General features: G+C 41.4%; 1 long non-coding RNA gene across 1 annotated transcript in view; it reads left to right on the top strand.

The window, feature by feature from the left end:
- The window catches only part of LOC140116706 (uncharacterized), a 75,391-nt gene that overhangs the window by 38,872 nt on the left and 13,761 nt on the right, over positions 1-22,758 (top strand). Inside the window, exon 3 of the long non-coding RNA XR_011852924.1 lies at positions 20,134-20,247. This is a non-coding gene — a long non-coding RNA (uncharacterized lncRNA). The remainder of the gene's footprint in view (positions 1-20,133; positions 20,248-22,758) is intronic.

Consider the following 22,758-nt stretch of genomic DNA (forward strand, 5'->3'; position numbering starts at 1 on the left):
ATGACTGGCCAACACTGCCATCCCCAGCAGCAAACATGGCGCCCGCTACTAGGTCCAAGGCCCCAGATACACCTAAACCACATAGAGGACCACGTGTAAATGATATCCCAGTCGCTGCAGCCATTACACAGGCTACTAAAGAGACAGAACCCACACTACAGGAAGTGCTCAATGCAGTGCATAGCTGCAATAATGCTATAGCCTCCCTCACAATGCTGGTAGGAGGAGTGAAAGAAGACCTCACCATTATCAGACATGATGTGCAACAAGTGTCAGAAAGAGTGGGGGCCTTAGAAGGCAGAGTGGGAGAAGTAGAGGATCAGCTACCGTCTGTAAGACGTGACGCATCCCGCATGCAATCCACCTTAGCGGCGGTCCTAGCAAAGCAGGACGACATGGAGAACAGGCTGAGGAGGAACAATGTTCGGCTAATAAGGGTCCCTGAGAAGGTGGAAGGCCGCAACCCCAATGAGTATTTAGAGCAATGGCTGCTGTCCACATTTGGGCGCGAAACCTTAACACCACTGTTTGCGGTGGAGAGGGCTCACAGAGTCCCATCAAGACCACTGCCACTGGGGAACTCCCCACGTCCAGTCCTTATCCGCATATTGCATTATAGAGATCGGGACATTATTCTACGTAAAGCAAGAGAAAAAAAAACACACATTTAGATTCATATATAAGAGGAGATTCTCTTCTTTCATAGGAAAAAAGAAGTGAGGTTCTATGCGTCACAGAGCCAGAGATACAGCCCCCTGAATTGAGTCCCTCCTCCAGATTCTTAACCATCAGGCTACAGGGAGAATTTGCTGCACACAGGAGCTGCTGCACCTCATAGATAATGGAAATATTCACTTTATATGTTACTACATTTTGAGAAGGCATAAATAATATCAACTAATGTTCATGTTTTTTAACCCTTCACTATGCAGAATTATCTAAGCATACACTTTCTTATTGCCTTTTATTTCGTGATAGTTTTTTTTTTTTTGCGAAAATTGACTGATACAATGAACATTCGATCCGCTTTGCCTAATGTTGCTTTTATATATTAACACTGCAACCCATAACATGTCCATAAAGCTATATGTAACACCAAAAACACACACATGCTCTGGAATAATGTTTTTATTTCACACCATCCTCCATTATTTACACCTATGTTATGACGTTTTCACTCAGATTCTTATGAAGCACGGAGGGTTCTGTTATTGTGCGGCTAATACATTGACGCACATCTAAAAGTGACTTTAACTATCTCATTAGCTTGGTTTATGGATATATAGTTTTTTATTTGGGTTACCATTGTGTAAGAGAGCATATGGGGTCTGTATGATCTCCTCACATCTTACTGTTTAAGGAAAGTATATTTTCTTTATATAAGTATCTGGATTTGTACATATTTTAGAGGAAATTTTGAATGTTAATTGCCAAATGCACCGCCTAGTTGTCTGCTTTAAAAATTATATAGGTTTTATGGCGCCTTTACTGTTTATTCTGTTTTATTGCTATATTTTGCACGTTGTGACTGTCTTAAAATTTGTAGCTGAAAAGCAGATATCTAGTTATTACAGTTTTAGAGATATGATGTGGATTTATTTATGTGAACATATCAATATGGGACATTTGTGAACTCTACACATGTCCATCTATTACATTTAGGAGAAGTGAAGGTAAATATTTTCTGTTCATCACATTTTTTGCCATCAAAATGTTTCAGTTTGAATCATGATTGCATGAAGGCGCCTATGTCTATAAACTCTTTAATGCAATTTTGAAAATGGGGCAAGTGTCTGCTTTCAGAAAATATGTGGTTTGTTGCGGTTTACTTTAATTCTTTTTGCTGTAATTTCGATTTTATTTTTTAACGTCAAAATTGTAGAAATTGCTCTGGCTAATAAGGTGACAAAATATCCAGAAATGCTGGCAGTGAAAGGATCAATACCAAGATGCTTATTATCTATCTCCTGTCTATCCTTCTAGTTATATATCTCCTATATTCTGACCATTTATATATTTTGTTTTTTTCTATTTATTAGTCAATTTATCTTGCATATCGATGTGCTGTATATATAATCTACTTTATATTCTAGAAATCTCTATCATCTTTCATATTAATCTTCTATCATAACAATTCTAATTAATAATTTGTATAGCGCACACAGATTCCGCCAAATCAGTCCCTGTCCCCATGGTGCTCACAATCTATTCAACCTACCAGCATGTTTTGGAGTGTGGGAGGAAACCTGAGGACCTGGAGGAAACCCACACAAACGCGGAGAGAACATACAAACTCTTTGCAGATGTTGACCAGCACTGCAAGGCTGTAGTGCTAAGCACTGAACCACCGTGCTCCCCATCAATATCCCTATTATCTATCTCATATAAAATTCTCCCATATTACAGTTTGTTTTATCATACTAAAGGGAGCCTCTTACTGGCTGTGACTGGTCATAAAATAGTTTTATTTTGGGGCCCCACATTTAGTTTTGCCCAGGGCCCCACTTTGTCAAGAACCGGCCCTGTGGTCAGGTACTGGGTGTGACTCCTGCTTCAGGATATATACAGGAGCTTCTGTAGTGTTAGAATATATTGTATATACATATACATTACTGGGGGTTTGGGGGGGGGGCTGGAAAATGGGCCTCTCTGTGTAGTTGCTCAATATGTATTTTGTATTTTATGGAGTTACATGTATGTTATTAGTAAAGTTTTTTTATAAGTATCTGCGAGGGTTGTATGTTACTCCTGTGATGTATGAAGGACTGGAGTGGGTGGTTATAATAAATAGTACAGACTATGGGGCTGGATAGATTTAAGTGAGCCTCTAAGAACTGAGTAAAAAGGAACCGAAACCCCAATCCATTTATTAGTATAACATAAATTGAACATCATATATATTGAATGAGCTGATAAGTACAATATACAAAATGAATGTATCTAATTTAACAGTAACAGCTGGAGATGTTGCTGATGCACTAAGAATATACTTAAAACTAATAGCAATTTACAATTTACAGATTTGGGAAAAGACATGCTGGCTATACATTCATTTTTTTTTCACTAAACAGAAGAGTTTGACATCTAAAATCTTTGTTTTAGTTGAGAATTCTGATAGTTCTTCCATTGACAATGACAAATATTCATAGATAGATTATTACTTATGTTTAGTGCATGCATTAAATGCTTACACTGGTCAGTTGAGAGTTTTATAGATTGGCAGATACTGTTTGGACATTTTGATACCGCAATTACATAAATATGTGTAGAAAATTACAAAAAACCTGTTCCATGGTATTTAAAAGGATTTTACCCCACTAAACTACTAGCCCCCTCAGGTAGGGTATAAAATTCCTTTTCTAGAATTCCCTTTTTTATGTAAAAATCACACCTGTTTACTTTTAAAAAACCCCAAATGTCAGCCAAATTTGCCTCTTTCTGTCTACTTTTTAAATTAGAGTGGTTGCAGGGGTATTGTCACTGCAGAAGCCCTTATATTTTCTTTTATAGTACCTAAAAACATGATTTTTCTGTCAAATTAAAGATATTTTATAATGTACTTAGAGATGGGCCAATTGATTCGAACGAAGTGGAATTCGTTCCGAATTTCAGGAAAACTTTGAATTGTCATGAATCTGAAGTTTACGGTGATTAGTGGGAACAAAGGGATTTTTTTTTTCCCCTTTATTAGCAAAATGGGCGCAAGCACAACGTGTTACACGAGGCAGAGAACTCTGGGAAGAAAAAAAGGAACACCCTTGGGGGATCTGTATACCCCAAATTGCAGTTGTTTTTTGTTGCTGAAGTTACTAGCAAGAACTCTGTGTAAAATCCACAGTTTCTGGAGTGATTTTTCCTCCAATCCCAGGGTGTCTGTTTTGGGGGATCTGTATACCGCAAATGTCAATAGTTTTTTGTTGCTAAAGTTGATAGCAAGAAATACATGTCAAATCCACTTAGTGGCTGGAGTGAGTTTTGCTCTAATTCCAGGGTGTCCGTTTTGGGGTATCTGTATACCCTAAATAGTAGTTATTTTTTGTTGCTGAAGTTACTAGCAAGAACTCTTTGTAAAATCCACATAGTTTCCGGAGTGATTTTTGCTCCAATTCCAGGGTGTCCATTTTGGGGCATGTGTATACCAAAAATTTCAATAGTTTTTTGTTGCTAAAGTTGATAGCAAGAAATACATATCAAATCCACATAGTTTATAGAGTGATTTTTGCTCCCATTCCAGAGTGTCTGTTTTGGGGTATCTGTATACCGCAAATTTCAATAATTTATGTTGTTAAAGTTGATAGCAAGAAAAACGTGTCAAATCTATGTAGTTGAAGAGGTGGGGCAGGCATCTAACGTTGTCACCTCGGCCCTTCGTCAACACATTCTGTGTCACCATCCAATGGCCTGGGAAAAACATGGCTCAGGTTTTGGGGTCCATCCTGCTGCCAGCAGCAGCGCCTAGTGGCGCACATGCCATTCCAGCCAATCAAGGCTCCAGTACCTCTGCTGAAAGGAGCTGTTTGTCTTTGACATTATCTGCCGGTCCAAGTTGTTGGTACTGCAGTCCCTCCCTTTCCAAGTCGTGGACTCTGCACCCTTCAGAGAACTAATGGCTTATGCTGAACCGAGGTGGAGAGTTCCAAGCCAAAATATCTTTTCCAAAAAGACAGTACCAGCCCTTTACAATTATGTAGACGAGAAGGTGGGCCAGTACTTGAGCGTATCGGTTTCTTCCAAGGTGATGGCAGCGCAGACGTGTGAAGCTGTAACTACGGTCAGGGCCAGTACATGTCCTTTATGGCCCACTGGGTGAATGTGCTTCCTGCCCAGCCACACCAACAACTTAACAGGAGATGCTGCTTTCTCCTCCTCGTTGTCAAACTGCTGCTCCTGCGCCTATTTCATGCAGTTCTACACCTGGTTTGCCTGGGTAAACAAAGTCACACGGGGGAGGAACTGCACCGTGTCATGAAAGAAGAAATCAATCTGTGGCTTTCTCCACAATAACTGCAAATCGGAACCATGGGGACAGACAATGGGAGGAACATAGTGTCCGTGCTGCAACGAGGAGGAATAGTCCATGCGCCCTGCATGGCGCACGTGTTCAATCTGGTTGTCAACAGGTTCCCGAAGTCTTCCACCCATCTGCAAGATTCTTAAAATGGCCAGGAAACTGTGCATGCACTTCAGCCATTCAAAGCCAAGCACACCCTCCTCAAGTTGCAGCATCAGAATGGCCTCCCCCAACATAGGCTGATGTGCAATGTTTCCACCCGTTGGAATTCCAGCCTCCATATGTTAGACCAGAGCCTGTAAGTAGTAAAAGCTTCCCCCAATTACAATTACACTAACAGGCACCAGGGTGTGTGCCATATACTGGTAGGCCCCACCCCAATAGGCTACACAAAGTTAAGGCAATGGTCAATTACATGACATGACAACTTCCATGGAAATATCTTTGCCACACATTATCTTTGCCCAACTGCGATTCTGTGACCCATCCACCTGCCCCTACCCCAGGCATTGAGTTGAAAGATTCCCAAGAACTTATGTTGGTGGATAAGGGTGTGCATGTTGGACCATCAGAAGAGATCTATGATGATAAAACCCAACTGGCAACTGTTGTTGCTTTCTGCAATGTGCAGACAGAGAAAGAGGGCAGCAACGAGTGGTAGAAGATGCTGGGGCTGATGATGAGATCCTATATCATGATATGGGTGGAAGGCAGTGATACTTTGGGCGAAGTCCTGGTCAGCCAGCATAAAATATAAGAGGATGGCAAGGTTCAGAAGTCAGCCTTTACTCATGACTTTGCCTGCTACTGCCCAGCCCACCCACAAAACTAGCCCACAAGGTCTCCATGGTGAGACATTTTTTCTACACTGCAGAAGACAAAACACCTGTGATTTGCATGTTTTGCCACCTATCAAGCAGGGCCAGGTCTAAATAATCTAAGCACAACTTGTGTATGACTAGGCACTTGCAGAGCAAACCTCAGCTACAGTGGCTGAGACACAAAAAAAAAGCCTGCAAACATCTGAGGCTCTATTGGCTGCTTCAGTTGGCTCAGTCTGTGCCACGGCTCCCATGTGATAAGGCAACCTGTTTCCCCAGAAAGGGAGGATGTGTTACCATCACCAAGCCTTTCCACACCATCTGTAAAGCTTGCTTTTCCCCAAATAATGGACAGAAGGAAGAAGTTTGGGCCATGTCACACACAAACTTTGGTCCTGAAAAAAAGCATTACCAAACTGCTGACTGTTGAATTTCTCCCATTCAGGTTGGTGCAGATGGACAGCTTTAAAGGAAACCTACCATTTAGAATGGCAGGGGTAAGCTGTAAGTACCGAGCACCAGTTCAGGGTGAGCTGGTGCCGGTACTTACTTTCGATAGTGTTATAAACCGCGGTATCAAGGTTTTAACACTTTTGAAACTTTAGAGCAGAAGGGGCTTGTGCGCGCGCAACATCTCCGCTATTTCCTATGCAGGCGCGCGCACGATCGTGCGCACGCAGCGCCGAAGCCTCTTCTGCTCTAAAGTTTAACAAGTGTTAAAACCGCGATACCACGGTTTATAACACTAACGAAAGTAAGTACCGGCACCAGCTCACCCTGAGCTGGTGCTCGGTACTTACAGCTTACCCCTTCCATTCTAAATGGTAGGTTTCCTTTAAAGATCGTATGGCGGTGACTGTTCCACAGTGTGTTATTTCCAGCCATCACCACCTTTCTCAGTAGGTCATCCCCTCCGTGCACATACAAGTTGAGGACAATATCAGGTGTGCGTTGCACATTACCATTAGTCCCAAGATGCACCTCACAACTGACACATGAAGAAAAAAACTGGGCTGGGACATTACATCTTCTTAACTGCCCACAGGGTTAATGTGGTGGCAGCTGAAATGGAGGGAAGAAGTGCTTTGGATCTCAATCTACTACGATTGTTTGGACATCATTCAGCAATGGGAAAATGACAGCAGGTCATGCTGAAACCCATTTGTGTGTGTGAAAGACTACATATCAGCCATGAGCTGTGGACTGAGATCCAGAAGCAGACAGTTGAGTGGTTGCTACCACTGTAGCTGCAGCCCAGCAAGGTGGTGTGCAACAATGGCTGAAACCTTGTAGCAGTGTTTGACCTAGCCAGGTGGACACACATCCCTTGCCTTGTCCATGTGCTCAACTTGGTGGTGCGAAAGTTCATCACAAATTACACAGACATGCCGGAGCTGCTGAATAAAGTGAGTGGTATGTGTTCAAGTTTTTGGCATTCAAACCATGCTGCTGATTGCCTACCTGCACTGAAGAGGAATGTTCAGCACTGCCGGTGGTGTCATCACCAACAAATCTCCTATCCAAACCCAACATGGAAATCTACAGTTACATTTAGATGAACCAGGAATGGATCCCTCATGACTTGGCTTTGCTTGAGTGGTTAGAGAGTCCAATTAAGACAAATAATGCATTTGCATTTGCTGGATCCAAATTTTTAAGTATTAAAAATTTAAAAATTCCACATTTGCTGCATTCAAAATTAAAATGATCGAAAATTCCTCATTTGTTGGATTCCAAAATGTAAAGTATTATAAATTCCAGATTTGCTTGGTTCAAAATTGAAATGATTAAACTATTAAAATTAATAAGCTGGGGTATACTGCTCTGGCGTCATTGAAGTACTGCACGGATGCGGGGAGGACTAGAGATCAGTGCCTCATCAGACCCATTTCTGGGTAAGTTTAATTTTTTTTATAAAGGGACAAGCTAAAGGGTGATTTGGGACACTAAATCACCCGTACACCTGTGGATAGTTTAGTGTCCCAAATCACCTGACAGGTACTTTTTTAGTAGCATTTAAGGACCATTTTTGTCAGGGCAGCTGCCCTGTTATTACCACCATTTTCAGCCCTATACCCCTTATTACCCTCATTTTACAGCAATTTTCACGTTAAAATTTGGGTTCCCTTTGACTTCAACAGGGCTTGTGTTTGGCGTCAAATTCAAGTCCAGAACCAAATTCTTCACTTCTTCACAATATATCGATGAAGATGCTAATATTTATGACCTACCCAATTATGCACTAAAATATGTACATATATACATACAATATACAGTATATGTAGAAGTAATCCTAATGTGGTATCATTACACACTCAGGAGATATATGATAGTCTTACATTTACTAGGATCAAAAGCCTCAACTCTTTGTAATTAGCAATAGACTCCATGTATCTGTTTTATACAAATATGATGTGATGGAGCCTGGAGCCATGGACATTAAAAGTAAAATGTTGACTGGCAAAACACAGTTATGCTGTGAGTATAACAATAAGTTAACTTTATCAGCAAATCTAAAAGTTATTTATTGTAAAAAGCATATCATCATGTGTTCTTAAAGCTGTATATCATTGAAAGCCATTATCAAAGGGCCTGTTTCACACAAGAAACTGTGTCATGTACTTAATACAGTTATTTTTTCAACATGCTTACAGTAATTTACGAGCAATGAGAGTCAGTGAACATGACTGAAGTAATACATAATTGTCCCAGCCACAATGCATGTTGCTCACATTAGCTGTAAAAATGTTGTTTATGAAAGTCTTACATATAAATCTTCGAAATCATTTTAACCGATTGTGTTATCCTATGTTTATTTCACATAATATACTAAAAGTGAATCATATTATTAATGAGGTTATTATAGCTAAAGTAACAAGCATTTTAAACAGAACTGTTTGCATGGCGAGGTTTACACATTTTGCCCCAATCAGACAAAAGTCCATTCACCTCTTAAGCTTTTTACTTTTCCATATACAAAGCTTTAGGAGGGCTTTTTGTTTGCGTAACAAATTATACTTCTCAGTGACAGTATTAAATATTTCATGCTGTGTACTAGGAAGCTGGAAGAAAATTCTTAATGCAGTAAAATGATGAAAAATACCATTTGGGAACTGTGTTCCCTAAGATCAATTTTAATGCCAAGTTTTATGTGTTGCAAAGTGGCAAAAAATGGCGTTTTGGACATTTGGGTGCTAATATCCAGTATTTGCATTACTGGTTTCACCATTGAAAATAACCCTTTTTTATATTTTGATAGACTGGGATTTTATGGATGAAATGATACCTAACTTTATATGATTTCATTTGTTTATTTTCATATCAGTTCTAGGGAAAGGGGGGTGATTCTGATTCTTAGGGTTTATCATATTTTTTTGTACTTTTTTTATCTTTGTTTTCTGTATTTGCACCTGTTTTGTGTATTTATGATCAGTTCCCTAGGGGGTCTGATCATTCCTACCACGAACTGCAATCTGTATATATGGTGGATTGCAACAGATCTTCATAAATGACAATGCGTGAAGTCACCACACGATGACTACATGGGGAGCGAAGATCCTCTCCAGGATGTCTTTGCCGGTGGTATTCAAATGGTTAACATTTGCTGCAAAATGTCCTGTGAGCCCTCTTCATACATCCGTCGCAGCCCATGATGTACAGGTACATTGAAGTCACTATTCTTGACTATATGGCCGCTATGGTGAGTTATCGGCTTCAGCATTCATGAGATCCCTGTTTCTCATGGAGGATAAACAAAGAGAACAGAAGAGAGATCAGTGGCTTTACATACTTTGGCCATATCTTGTGTGAGCAGAACTTCAACCTAAAACATGATGAGAACATACTGTAGTCTAGGCTGCAATAAGAGATATTGTATATATCATAAGTATCTGGTGCAGACTTCCCACAATGGCTCCACCCTGTTGAAGAGACAGGCCATGCCAAAGGCCTGTGGAGCTGCGGCAGTGAACTGATACTGTGAGTTTTGGGGTTCCTGGCAGTAGGCCAGCACCTGGTGAGGTATGGTACCTCTATGTATAGTTAGTGGTGGAGACTCATAGGCTTTATTTTTGCTATTTTGTTTATTTTGTTTTACTGATAAATAAAACTGTCTGAGGTCAGTTGTACCCAAATCGCCCACAGTGTGGACAGTGAATGTACTAGTGTGTTGGTGAATTGTGACCTTATCCCCTACAGTATGTTGAATAACACAGTAGGATAAACCGCCAGAAGATAGATCAGTGGGGTTTCCCAACTTTTGACTATCTTGTGTGAGCAGAACTTTGACCTAAAACATGAGACCATACTGTAGCCTAGGCTGCCAATAACAGATATCAATGTTCAGGCTCAATTTAACAAAGGCAGTACCCCCAATGTACAACGTTTTCCGGCAAACTGTAAGGGTATTCATTACTTTAAAAACTGAAAAAAGGCATTCATTGGGATAAATAATTTCAGATAGTTCTGCATTTGTTGTGGTTCATATATCATTTTACATTATTTATATTCTACCTGATTATACACCACATCAAAGGATAGATAATTGTGAACAGTTAGCAGCTAGAACAGGCCTTATAATTGCATAATCAATAATATATAATAATGCTAATAGGAAAAATGAGTTGAATGTAAAATTGTGCCTGAAGTAATGCAGTAATGCATTATGGACATATTTCTGGCTATGTATACTGAATAATACTATTTGTAATTCTCTGCCATAGCCTGTAATTATGTGGTTCATCCTATCATTGTCTTGCAGGTACGGGATATAGACTTGGCTTTGGGGCTGGATTATGTTTGATATGGTTTGAATTGTAAAACCTTTATTTAATGTTTTATTCAAGAAAGAAAAACTAAAGAAAAGTGTTATGCAGTTCAAAATGCCAAAACAAAGGCTTTACTGCTGATTGCATTTAGTATTTGTATAATAATATACACTCACCGGACACTTTATTAGGTACACCATGCTAGTAACGGGTTGGACCCCCTTTTGCCTTCAGAACTGCCTCAATTCTTCGTGGCATAGATTCAACAAGGTGCTGGAAGCATTCCTCAGACGTTTTGGTCCATATTGACATGATGGCATCACACAGTTGCCGCAGATTTGTCGGCTGCACATCCATGATGCGAATCTCCCGTTCCACCACATCCCAAAGATGCTCTATTGGATTGAGATCTGGTGGCTGTGGAGGCCATTTTAGTACAGTGAACTCATTGTCATGTTCAAGAAACCAGTCTGAGATGATTCCAGCTTTATGACATGGCGCATTATCCTGCTGAAAGTAGCCATCAGATGTTGGGTACATTGAGGTCATAAAGGGATGGACATGGTCAGCAACAATACTCAGGTAGGCTGTGGCGTTGCAACGATGCTCAATTGGTACCAAGGGGCCCAAAGAGTGCCAAGAAAATATTCCCCACACCATGACACCACCACCAGCCTAAACCGTTGATACAAGGCAGGATGGATCCATGCTTTCATGTTGTTGACGCCAAATTCTGAACCTACCATCCGAATATCGCAGCAGAAATCGAGACTCATCAGACCTGGCAATGTTTTTCCAATCTTCTACTGTCCAATTTCGATGAGCTTGTGCAAATTGTAGCCTCAGTTTCCTGTTCTTAGCTGAAAGGAGTGGCACCCGGTGTGGTCTTCTGCTGCTATAGCCCATCTGCCTCAAAGTTCGACGTACTGTGCGTTCAGCCTACCTTGGTTGTAACGGGTGGTGATTTGAGTCACTGTTGCCTTTCTATCAGCTCGAACCAGTCTGCTTATTCTCCTCTGACCTATGGCATCAACAAGGCATTTCCGCCCACAGAACTGCCGCTTACTGGATGTTTTTTATTTTTCAGACCATTCTCTGTAAACCCTAGAGATGGTTGTGCGTGAAAATCCCAGTAGATCAGCAGTTTCTGAAATACTCAGACCAGCCCTTCTGGCACCAACAACCATGCCACTTTCAAAGGCACTCAAATCACCTTTCTTCCCCATACTGATGCTCGGTTTGAACTGCAGGAGATTGTCTTGACCATGTCTACATGCCTAAATGCACTGAGTTGCCGCCATGTGATTGGCTGATTAGAAATTAAGTGTTAACGAGCAGTTGGACAGGTGTACCTAATAAAGTGGCCGGTGAGTGTAGAATGACGCATTAGATTAAAATCACCACAAAAGGGCTTAAATACACAGATAATGTCACATGTGGTCCTGTGACAAACATCCCGGGTCGCAGGTGCACCCGTGCCCCACTCCATTGCGCCCGCTCCACCCAGCATCACTCACTTCTCCACGCTCCTGCTCCTTTCCCGGCTTCCCAGCTTGCGCCAGCCCTCGTAAATTTAAAGGACCAGTGCACTGATTGGTGCTAGCCATTTCCCTGATTTTGATAAAAGCCAGCTTCTCCCAGCATTCCCCACCATATCTTCATGCTATATGCCTAAGAGAAAGCTTGTGCCCTTGCCATGTTAAGTACAAATGGGAAAGCTGGGTGTATTCCCATTTTGAAGTTGCAGCATGGGAAAGAGATCCTTAGGGGACGGAGAAACTATCTGGATGAAACTGGAGTGAAGTTAGAGTTATTGATAGCTATTGAAGTCTGTTAGGCCCATACCTCCCTGGTCTTTTCTCCTAATCATAGTAGTTCTAAATAGTACTCTTGGGGGTGCAGCTGACCATACAAAGACATAAATTAATAAGTGAAGATATCTGGTTTAAGAGTCTTTGGAAGGATAATTGGGATTGGGAAATTTACATTTACATGACAACATGTTGAGGTCATTTTTCAGAGCTAAGAAAGGGGGTCAAATTTAGCGAGTAGGTTTCCTCTGAGTTTTTAAGAGACAGGGTAGCTACAAAATAGTTAAAATTTTGCTAACATTCACCTCTTAATTGTAGAAATAACCGAATGTCTGCAAATTCTCTATGAACACATGCAAAGAGCTAAGTGGGTTGGAGATGTATAGCAGGACTCCAGCAAAAGTCTTGTATTTAAATTTAATTAAATCCCTAGGGTGTAGAGGAGTGGGGAGAGGGGGCATCCTTGGCATGTGCCAGTGCCTATGGGGAAGGAGCTATTTACATGTATTTGGGCAGTTGGGCTGCTATATAGTGCTAGGATGCGGGACAGTATGTTGGTACCAATCCCCAATTGTCTGAGGGTCGCCTAGAGAAATCCCCAGACCACTAGGTTTAATGCCTTTTAGACATTGAGGGAGAAAAGAAGGAATGGGAGCTTCCCTTGGCAGGTGTGATGGATCAAGGTAAAAGGTCACAAGATGTAATGAAGTCTATCTGGTCCGGTGGACAAGGGAACACAAGAGGCAAGTCAGTCGATTGGCAACTTGCTTAGCATAAATGTATGCAGCAATATTGATCAATGATACAGGGTGGTAACTAGAATGGAACTGTGGATCTATGCAGAAAAAAGGGAAGAAATTTTGTGGAAAGTTTTTCTACCAAAATTTTGAAGAAAAGGTGCTGTGAAACCATAATAGCCCGGACTCTTACCCGACAGGATGAACTTGATGATTATCGGGCTATCAGTTATCTTCTCAGGTGTGAGTGTGGAGGTCTGTAAAGAAAGCCGTAAAAGCATCTGCAATCTCCCATGTCTTATAGACTTGTGAGGAAGTTTTAATGGGGGAATATAGGATGTAGCATGTCTATCCCACAGTTCCCTGGTTAGCATGCTGCTGGGTTTATTGCCCCGACCAGCCAATAGCAGCGAACATGGACTGGGTGGGGGGCAGCAAAATCCCCCTGGACCGCGAGGCAAAATGGATGGCTGTCAACGTGTCTACAAATGGGTATTACTGTATAAGTATAATTGCTGCTATTAACTGATCAGCCAATATCAGCAATCATGAACTGAGTGACGGAGCAACAAAACTCCTCTGGTCCACGGGGCAAGATCGATGGCCATTAAGAACTGCCGCCATCTTGACCCGATCACTGTGTCTGAACCATATTGGCAATTCACTTCCCACTGCACCATTCAATTACGGTGCACATATAGAAGGGATTCATTTTTTAATCCCTTAACAGATGCACTTTTAAAAAAAGCTCCTTAAAGTGGGATTAAAAGGGGATTGTGACGCACACGATCGGATTTTGGCGCATCGGTGCCGGCTTTCATGGGACAGAGATCGGGGGGCGGGCCGTCAGACAATCCGACGGATTCTGACTGAGCACTTACAAGCACCAGGAGGAAGAAGGTGAACTCCGGCGGACCTAAGCAAGGAAGCGACACATGCAGTATATCGGGCGCACGATATACGTGAATCACACTGGAGTCTATGATCGTCAGGCAACGCACAGTGGGGATCGCAACAGTACTGGGTAAGTTAATGTGGCTCATTATCTTTATTTTATGGATCACTACGATTACGGTGATACCTCATTTATATAGTTTTTATTTATATTTGTCCAATTTTACAGAAGAAAAACTAGAATAAAAAAAATTTGTATTTGTTTTAGTATCTCCATTATTGCAGGGACATAACTTTAGTATTTTTTGGTTGACGGAGCTGATTGTGGGATTATTTTTACCGTGACAAGTTGTTCTTTACTGTGGTAACATTTTGGTGCTCGTAACTTTTGTTGATCACTTTTGAGAACATTTTTGACATGAAAACATGTCCATTTTTAACAAGCTATCAGTTTTCAGTGCGGTTCAATTATGATTATGATTTATTATACAGATTGTTACGGACATTGTGATACAAAAAATGTCTGGTTTTTTTTGTGTGTGTTTTTTTTGCACTTTATCAGATTTGCATAGGGAATAGAGATGTTTTAGGGACTTTCACTTTATTTCATCATTTAATATTATTTTAAAAAACTTTGTTTATTGTTTTTAAACCTTTTTTTTAATTGATGGGTTGGCTCATATATAGCAATGCAATACAGATTGCAATGCAGTATTGCACTATGCTATGTAATACTTCTGCACATGCTCAGTAAATCACAGCCAGGACCTGCTAGGAGGCAAGGGCAGTGCCCAGGGAAGATTGCGCAGCCCCGGGGCACTGGCCAGACCCTGGGGCTGTCAGCAGAGGATCGGAACCCCCTGATAAGTGACGCTGGGGAAGTAGTCCAATCCAGTTCAGAAACCCCCTTACATGTCTACACTGATGCAAAATCATATCTTGGTTAATCTTGAATTTTGCTGATAAAACAATTATAAAATTATGATAATGAAGCTGTCTCGCTTCTATGGCTGATTCAGTGCTTCTCCTAGCACATTATTTATTCACTGCACGAGAGGATGATGTAATCAGAGCCGCCATAATGGGAGGTCTAGTGGGACTGTGTTCAACGGCCCGCCCATTTTCCTATCAAAAGTGGGGCCGAGAGGCTCACAGTACCCACTAAACCCCCCATGCCTGTGCCCTATATGAGAGAAAAAAATAAAAAATCTGTACTCACCTTCTTTTTCCCGGCCCCAGGGCTCCATCTTCTGCTCTTCCGGCCCAGGCACAGCCGCGTCTTAGTGATGCGCCCAGGCTGGAAGAGCAGAAGTCAAAGCTGCGAGGAGAAGATGGTGCTGCGAGGAGAACATGGAACCACGGGGCCAGGAAGAAGAAGCCGAAAGGTCAGTATAAAGAGGGCATCTGGCAGGACATTTCATTTAAGGGGGCATCTGGCAGGACATTTCATTAAAGGGGGGCATCTAGGGTTGACATTTCATTAAAGGGGGCATCTTCTGTGAACATTTCATTAAAGGAGAGCATCTTCTGTGAACTTTGGGGGCTGATTGTGGGCACGAGCAGGTGCTGTCTACATACTGAGTGGGCACGTCTAGGGGCTATGCATATACTGAGTGGGCATGTGCAGGGGCTATGTATATACTGAGTGGGCACGTGCAGGGACTATGTACATAAAGAGAGGGCAAGTGCAAGGACTATGTATATACTGAGAGGACACATGCAGGGACTATCCGTATACTGAGTGGGCATGTACAGGGGCTATCTGTATACTAAGTGGGCACATGCAAGGGCTATCTATATACTGAGTGGGCACTTGCAGGGGCTATCTATATAGTGAGTGGGCACGTCCAGGGGCTATCTATAAACTGAGTGGGCACGTGCAGGGGTTATCTATATACTAAGTGGGCATGTGCAGGGACTATCTATATACTGAGTGGCACATGCAGGGGCTATCTATATGCTGGGTGGGCACATGCAGTAGAGTAGGGTCTAGCTTGTCATGGCTCAAAAATGTTTTGGTAAAAAAAAATTGAGTATAATGTTATGTATCAATGTGGGAATGGACAACGGTCCACTAAAAATCTTCCAGTCAGGGGACCCAAAATTCCTAGTGGCAGCCCTGGCTATAATCACTGGGTGTGCCTGAAGGCAGAATAAACAATTGCTGCACCATCCCCCAGCTGCTGTGTATGAGTGATCCAGCTCAGGTTAATGACAAGCCTCATGTGTAATTTGTTTATGTGGGCAGCCAGCCTGACCCAGCTTTCCCAAGGTCCTGAATTTTATAATAGTTTTTTCATCAAAAACCCTCAGTTCAGGGATTAACAAAATCAACATTTTCAAGGTATGTTTGCTTCATACTGCATCAAATCAAATGGTAGGTTTCCATTTAAAGCCTTTTCAGGAAACGTCATTAAGGGGTTAAATAATAGTACAGTAAAATAATCGCAAACCGCGCATACGCCAGGAGAGGACTGACCTTGCGACTTGGAATTATTTTAAAAAATCATAAATCTGCTTTGCACAGTGTTGCACTAGGAGTGGTTGTATGTTTAATCCACTATTTCTGAGTGGCAGGAAAAGGCCCTTGCAATTTTTTATTACTCCAAAAACGCAAACCTATTTGCAATTTCTTAACTACCTTTTTACAAAAAAAAAATTTGTGATGAACCTCCCCCAATGACTTTTGGATATTCCTTGGCTAAAAGCCATAATAATTAAAATTAACTTAACCCCTTACCGCCAAAGCCACTTTTCACCTTCCTGACACACCCCATTTTTTCAAATCTGACATGTTTCGCATTTATTTATGAAAAAAAAATATTTGGTGAAAATTTGGAAAAAGTTTCGAAAGTCAAAATATTTTACATAGTAATTCCAGCAAAAACTTGATAAATAACACTTACTGAATGTCTACTTTATGTGGACATGGTTTTTTATGCATTCTCTCATGTTATGGAGCTTTGAACTTTAGGTGTGATTTTTCACATTTTCATAAACGCAAAATCATGCTTTTGAGGGACCTGCTTAGATTTCAAATCACTTTGTGAGGCCTAAATAATAGTAAAAAATATTTTTCAGCTAAATGTAGGTATTTTTCAAAACATTTACACATTCTCAGTGGATAAAATACCAAAACGGTCCACAAAATTTGATACCCAACCTCTTCCAAGTATTCCAATATCACATATGTGGTGGTAACCTGCTCTGTGGGCACACGCCAGGGCATTGAGGGGGGAGCTGCGCCATTCAGAACAGATTATGCATCGTCACTTTTTAATGGCTATACAATCTTTCATTTTTTTGGCAATTTGGACATATAAGGGCTTATTTTTTGCGACATGAGATGTACTTTACAAATCCTTCATTTTAGTGGGTCATTAGCTTATTGATGAGATTTTATTAACTCTTGAATGTATGGAGGAAAAGAAAAATGTTTCCATTTTGGTATCCATTCTTTTTGTATTTTTTGGAGGCCATATCATAAAGATAATATATTATCTTTATTCTATAGAGTTTTTTTGGCAATTTTTGGCAGTGATACCTCAGTTGTATAGTTTTTTAATATATTTTAAAATTTTACTGAAACAAAACTAGTGTAAAGAAAATCTAATTTATTTTCGTATCGCCATCTTTTTGGAGGCATAACTTTTTGGTTAACAGAGCTTGTTTAAGGCTTATTTTTTAATGCATTGTCCTTTTCAATGCTACCACTTTGGTGAACATAACTTTTTTTGATCACTTTTTGGAAAATTTTTGTCAAGGGATTTTATGAAAAATGTACATTTTTCAAAGTTTTTCAGGTTTCATTTTTACAGCACAACAGGTTGTTGCAGGCGCAGCAATACCAAAAATCTGGGGTGGGGGGTGATTTTGTGTTTTTTGTACCTTATTAAATGTGTATAAGGAATGTTGGTGTTTAGGGGACTTTCACTTTTTCATAATTTTTTATTAAAAATACAACTGCTGCCATCGGAGCCATGGACCCCTCTCCCCCAGTACGCCCCATAGGAGAAAGAGAGTTTAGATCTAGTGTAGAAGCCTCTTATATGTCGCAGTCATACGTGACTGTGGCGTGTAAGGGGTTAACACCCGCAAACACACACCCGCAGCTTCTGGCACCGGCTCCATTTGGTTGAAGGTGCCAGAAGCGGGAAGTAGTAGTACATCATGATATGGCAAGTCACTGCCGACCGTGACTTATTATGATGACAAATATCGGGAAAGGATTCAATAAACACTTAAGAAAGTTCACTTGTTTTACTTTTTGAACTGAATTACTGAAAAAAAATAACTTTTTGCTGTTATTTTAATTTATTGAGAATTGTTTGTATGTGCGGGACAGGGGTGACAGCAAGAGGTTTGTTATATGGGCCCCAACCCAAAGTTCGCACAAGAGTCCACAGGTCTTTTTATGCCATTATTTTCTACAATTCATGAAGAATTGTAGGTTATCGTTGGTTATTGTTGTGCTGGGTGAAGGGGCCATGCAAAACAATTTATTGTTTAAACAATTTATTGCTTACTTTATAGTTTAACCCCTTAACGCTGAAGCCACTTTTCACATTCCTGACACTGCCCACTTTTTCAAATCTGCCTGTGTCACTATAAGTGGTTATAACATTGGAACGCTTTAACATATCCAAGTGATTTTGAAATTGTTTTCTTGTGACACATTGTACTTCATGTTAGTTAAAAAATTTATGAGAAAATCAGATATTCGGTGAAAATTTGGAAAAATTCTCAATTTTCAAAATTCAAAATGTTCTACTTTTTCCACACATGAGTCATAACACCAAAAAAACGTAATAACTAACATTCACCGAATGTCTTCTTTATGCCTCCATGGTTTTTTATACATACTATTATTTTTGTAAGATGTTATGGGGCATTTTTGAATGTCAGGTGCAATTTTTCACATTTTCATAAAAAAAGCAAAATCCTGCTATTGAGGGACCTGCTCAGGTTTCAAGTCACTTTGAGAGGCCTAAATAAAAGTAAAACCCCATAAATTACCCCATTATAGAAAGTACACCCCTCAACGTACGTAAAACAACTTTTATGAAGTTTGTTAACCCTTTAATTGTTTTACAGGGGTTAAAACAAAATTGGATGCAATTTCAAAATTAAATTTTTTTTTACTAAATGAATGTGTTTTTCATAAAATGTAGAAATTCTCAGTGGATAAAATACCAAAACGCTCCACAAAATTTGATACCCAATCCCTCCCACTTATAACAATACCCCATATGTGGTGGTAACCTGCTGTATGGGCACACGCCAGGGCATCGAGGGGGGAGCTGCGCCATTCAGAGCAGATTATTCATTGTCACTTTTTAATGGCTATACAATCTTTATTTTTTTGGCAATTTGGACATATAAGGGCTTATTTTTTGCGACATGAGATGCACTTTACAAATCCTTCATTTTAGTGGGTCTGTAGCTTTTTGATGAGATTTTATTAACTCTTTAATGTATAGAGGAAAAGAAAATTGTCAATTTTGGGGTGTTTTTTTGCATCTTGTACATCATACACTAAAAATACTATAATATCTTCATTCTATAGATCACTACAATTACGGTAATATCTCATTTATATAGTTTTTTATATATCTTTACAAAAAAAACGAATATAAAGAAAATCTCATTTGTTTTTGCATCGCCATCTTTTCGGAGATATAACTTTAATATTTTTTGGTTGACAGAGCTGGTTTAGGGCTTTTTTTTTTTACGTGTTGAGTTGTCCTTTTCAGTGGTACCATTTTGGTGCACTTTGGAATTTTGATCACTTTTTGGAACATTTTTGTGAAGGGATTTTATGAAAAATTTACATTTTTGGCGTTTTTTTCTGGTTTTGTGTTTATAACGTTCACCGTACGGGTCCAATAATGTTTCTGACTTATTGTACAGATTGTTACGGATGCGGCGATACCAAATATGTGGTGGCTTTTGGTGATTTTCAGGTTTTTTTTACTTTATTAGATGTGTATAGGGAATGTTTGTGTTTAGGGGACTTTAACTTTATTTAATTAATTCTTTTTATTAAAAAGTGTGTTTAATTAGTGTTTTAACTTTTTTTCTTTACTTTTACAGGTATGTATTACACTGTATTATGTGACAGCCGGGTCCTACCAGAAGACAGGACCCGGCTCCCCGGAAGAGGATCTGGCAGTCCTGGGGCTGCGATCGGAGCCATGAACTCCCCCGGTAAGCGCCGCGGAGGGGTCCGTTTCCAGTTAAATGCCCCTGACACGCCGCGGTAGGCGCGACCACGGCGTGTCAGGGGTTAACACCCGCAATCGGAGAAATCTCCGATCGCGGGTGTTAGAGACGGTTGTTGGCTATAGCATATTATGGAGCCGGAGCCGGCACCAGAAGCATGATATAGTATTGCTGCATATTGCGGGGGGTTAAGAAATTTAAACTGCCCTTTCACAAGTGTATATAAATTTTTTTTTACTAGAATGCTGTAAGTATATAGTAGGTGGAAGTAAATTTCATCTGTTTGCAAAACGGACATATCTAGTTTGGAGTGTAGTTAGATTTTAAATCGAAAGCACCATACTGTTACCAATATGTTTTTAAGAATGTACTGAAACAGTAAGCTTTTCACATGGCTGAGGGGAAAGCTAGGGGAGGCCTGAGCTTTCAGATCTGTTCTTTGTTTTTGTTTGTTTTGTTGTTTATTTTGGAACAGTGGAAAGTGTGTTTTTGCCAAAAAGACTGTGATCTCTTTACTGGATAACTACTGAGAGAGTGATGCCAGGAGGTCAGTGATTGAGAGTAAGGAGCTTGATCTGCTGTGACTGAACCAGCAATAACTATTGCTTTGAAAGTCCCATGCTTGTCAGCTTCTGACCTAATTTTCTTGATTTATTTATAATCTGTCTGCTCCTCTGTCTTGTAGAGTGTATATCTGTGTGTAATATATGATTATATGATCATATATATGATTTGTGAATGTTTGCATTACTTACAGCATTTGTCTGTTTACTGTGCTCAATACCGTTGCTTCTGCAACACCCTCGCCGATGCAATGGCGAGGTAGTGCTTGCGAATACGTCCCACCTGTAGGTAACACCACATTACACTACATGGTCCTTATAGGATCAAGGGGAAATTACAGTGGTTAATCCTGCCTGGCAAGGCAGATGTTAATTTGTGATGTAATTATGTCAACCAATGTCTGTGTTACATCCTGTGCTTTGTGAGCTGAGATGTGATTGGAGGAGCAGCCACCACCTGACCAAAGGGAGGTAATAAAACCTCTGGCCAGGAATGTTCTGGAGAGAAGTCTCAGAGGTCTTTCAGAGATCTTTGCAGAGAGATTCAAGTGTAGGAGAATCCTAGAGTGAGTGAGTAATCTCTGTCTAGCCCATACCAGAGCAGGAAGAGCCTAGCCCCTGCCTCTGAAGAGTGGAGCATCAGACTAGAGTTAGTGTAGTGAGGAAAAGGGGTATCATCTTACCTTTGAAGGTGATACCTGAAGCCCTACAGGACAAGCTGAAGCTTCCTACCAGGACACAGCTGCCTCCCAGCCTGCTCTCTACATCCAGGCTGGTGAACTATCTCCTGCGGCTCCCTCCAACTCACATCTCGGCACCCTACCTACCTGTTAAAGGCACGTTTTCTGCAGTTCCTGCCGGTTGCAATAAACGAACTGTAAGTTGTTTTCTTCAAATTCTGTCTCCGTCTGGTCCCTGCTAATACGGCTGCCTTCATCACCGGCACCCTGTCCATCACCCAGAGACTCACACTCGGGACATTAAGGGGTTGCCCCAGGGAGATCCGCTATAGCAGCCTCTCCCTCATCTTTTCTTGCCAACACCACCCTGCTGGAGACCTACCAGGCTGTAGGACAGCCCTCCGGTTCCCCGTACCAAGCACCGTGACAATAGCGTGCTTAGGCCGCAACCACCAGCCACTCCGGTACCGCGGGCCCCGACGGTCACCAGGCCTCACCTCAAGGGCTAGGCCCCGGTGGGGGATGTTGCAAGTGGCGTCACGAATCACAGGATATATACTTCTGTGCCTTATCCTGGCACTAAAGACTGTACTTTATTAAGAAAAAGACTGTGCTGCCTAACCCTGCTGCCATCCGGGTTTAGGCCCAAGTATTTGTGTGTTTCACATTGAACTGTTATACTGCTGCCACGTGCTGTCGAGCGCCGCTCCAGCACTCAAGAGGTTAATTCCTGCAAGAACTGTACCAGCTCTGCTACATCCGGCGCTGCCGCGCCTGAAGCATTTACCTCAGAGGCGTGTGGCGCAGCAAGTATTTCCAGCCCGCCAAATCCTCACTGGCGGGAACTCCAGAGGCGTCACTAGGCTCCGCCCCCTGCGCGAGTGGCGCGAACTACCGTGGAGGAAGAGCTGGAGCGAGTGCGGCCGGCAACGAAGAGGGTTAATCGGCCATCTTGGATTTCGGCGCAGGCCGCGCCTGAAGCCTGCCAGCAGTGTGCGCCTCATCCGGAGTTCCGGCGCACGTGTCCTGCGACTGGAGAACACCGCTGAGCATCACCGAGCCCTGCTGCCTGCCGGACATCGGGAACGGAGACCTTCGTGCACCGGAGCTGTCCTGTCACCGCGGCTGATCCTGAGTGAGTACCGCTAGGGAAGTTAAAGGGGGGTAGAGATTGTTTCCGACGCTAGGTTATTGGCTCACCTCCCAGGGAATAGTGACTGTGTCTTAAGGTGCCCACGTCCCATTCTAGCCAT

This window comes from Engystomops pustulosus, chromosome 2, assembly GCF_040894005.1.
Source record: "Engystomops pustulosus chromosome 2, aEngPut4.maternal, whole genome shotgun sequence".
Classification (NCBI taxonomy): Eukaryota; Metazoa; Chordata; class Amphibia; order Anura; family Leptodactylidae; genus Engystomops; species Engystomops pustulosus.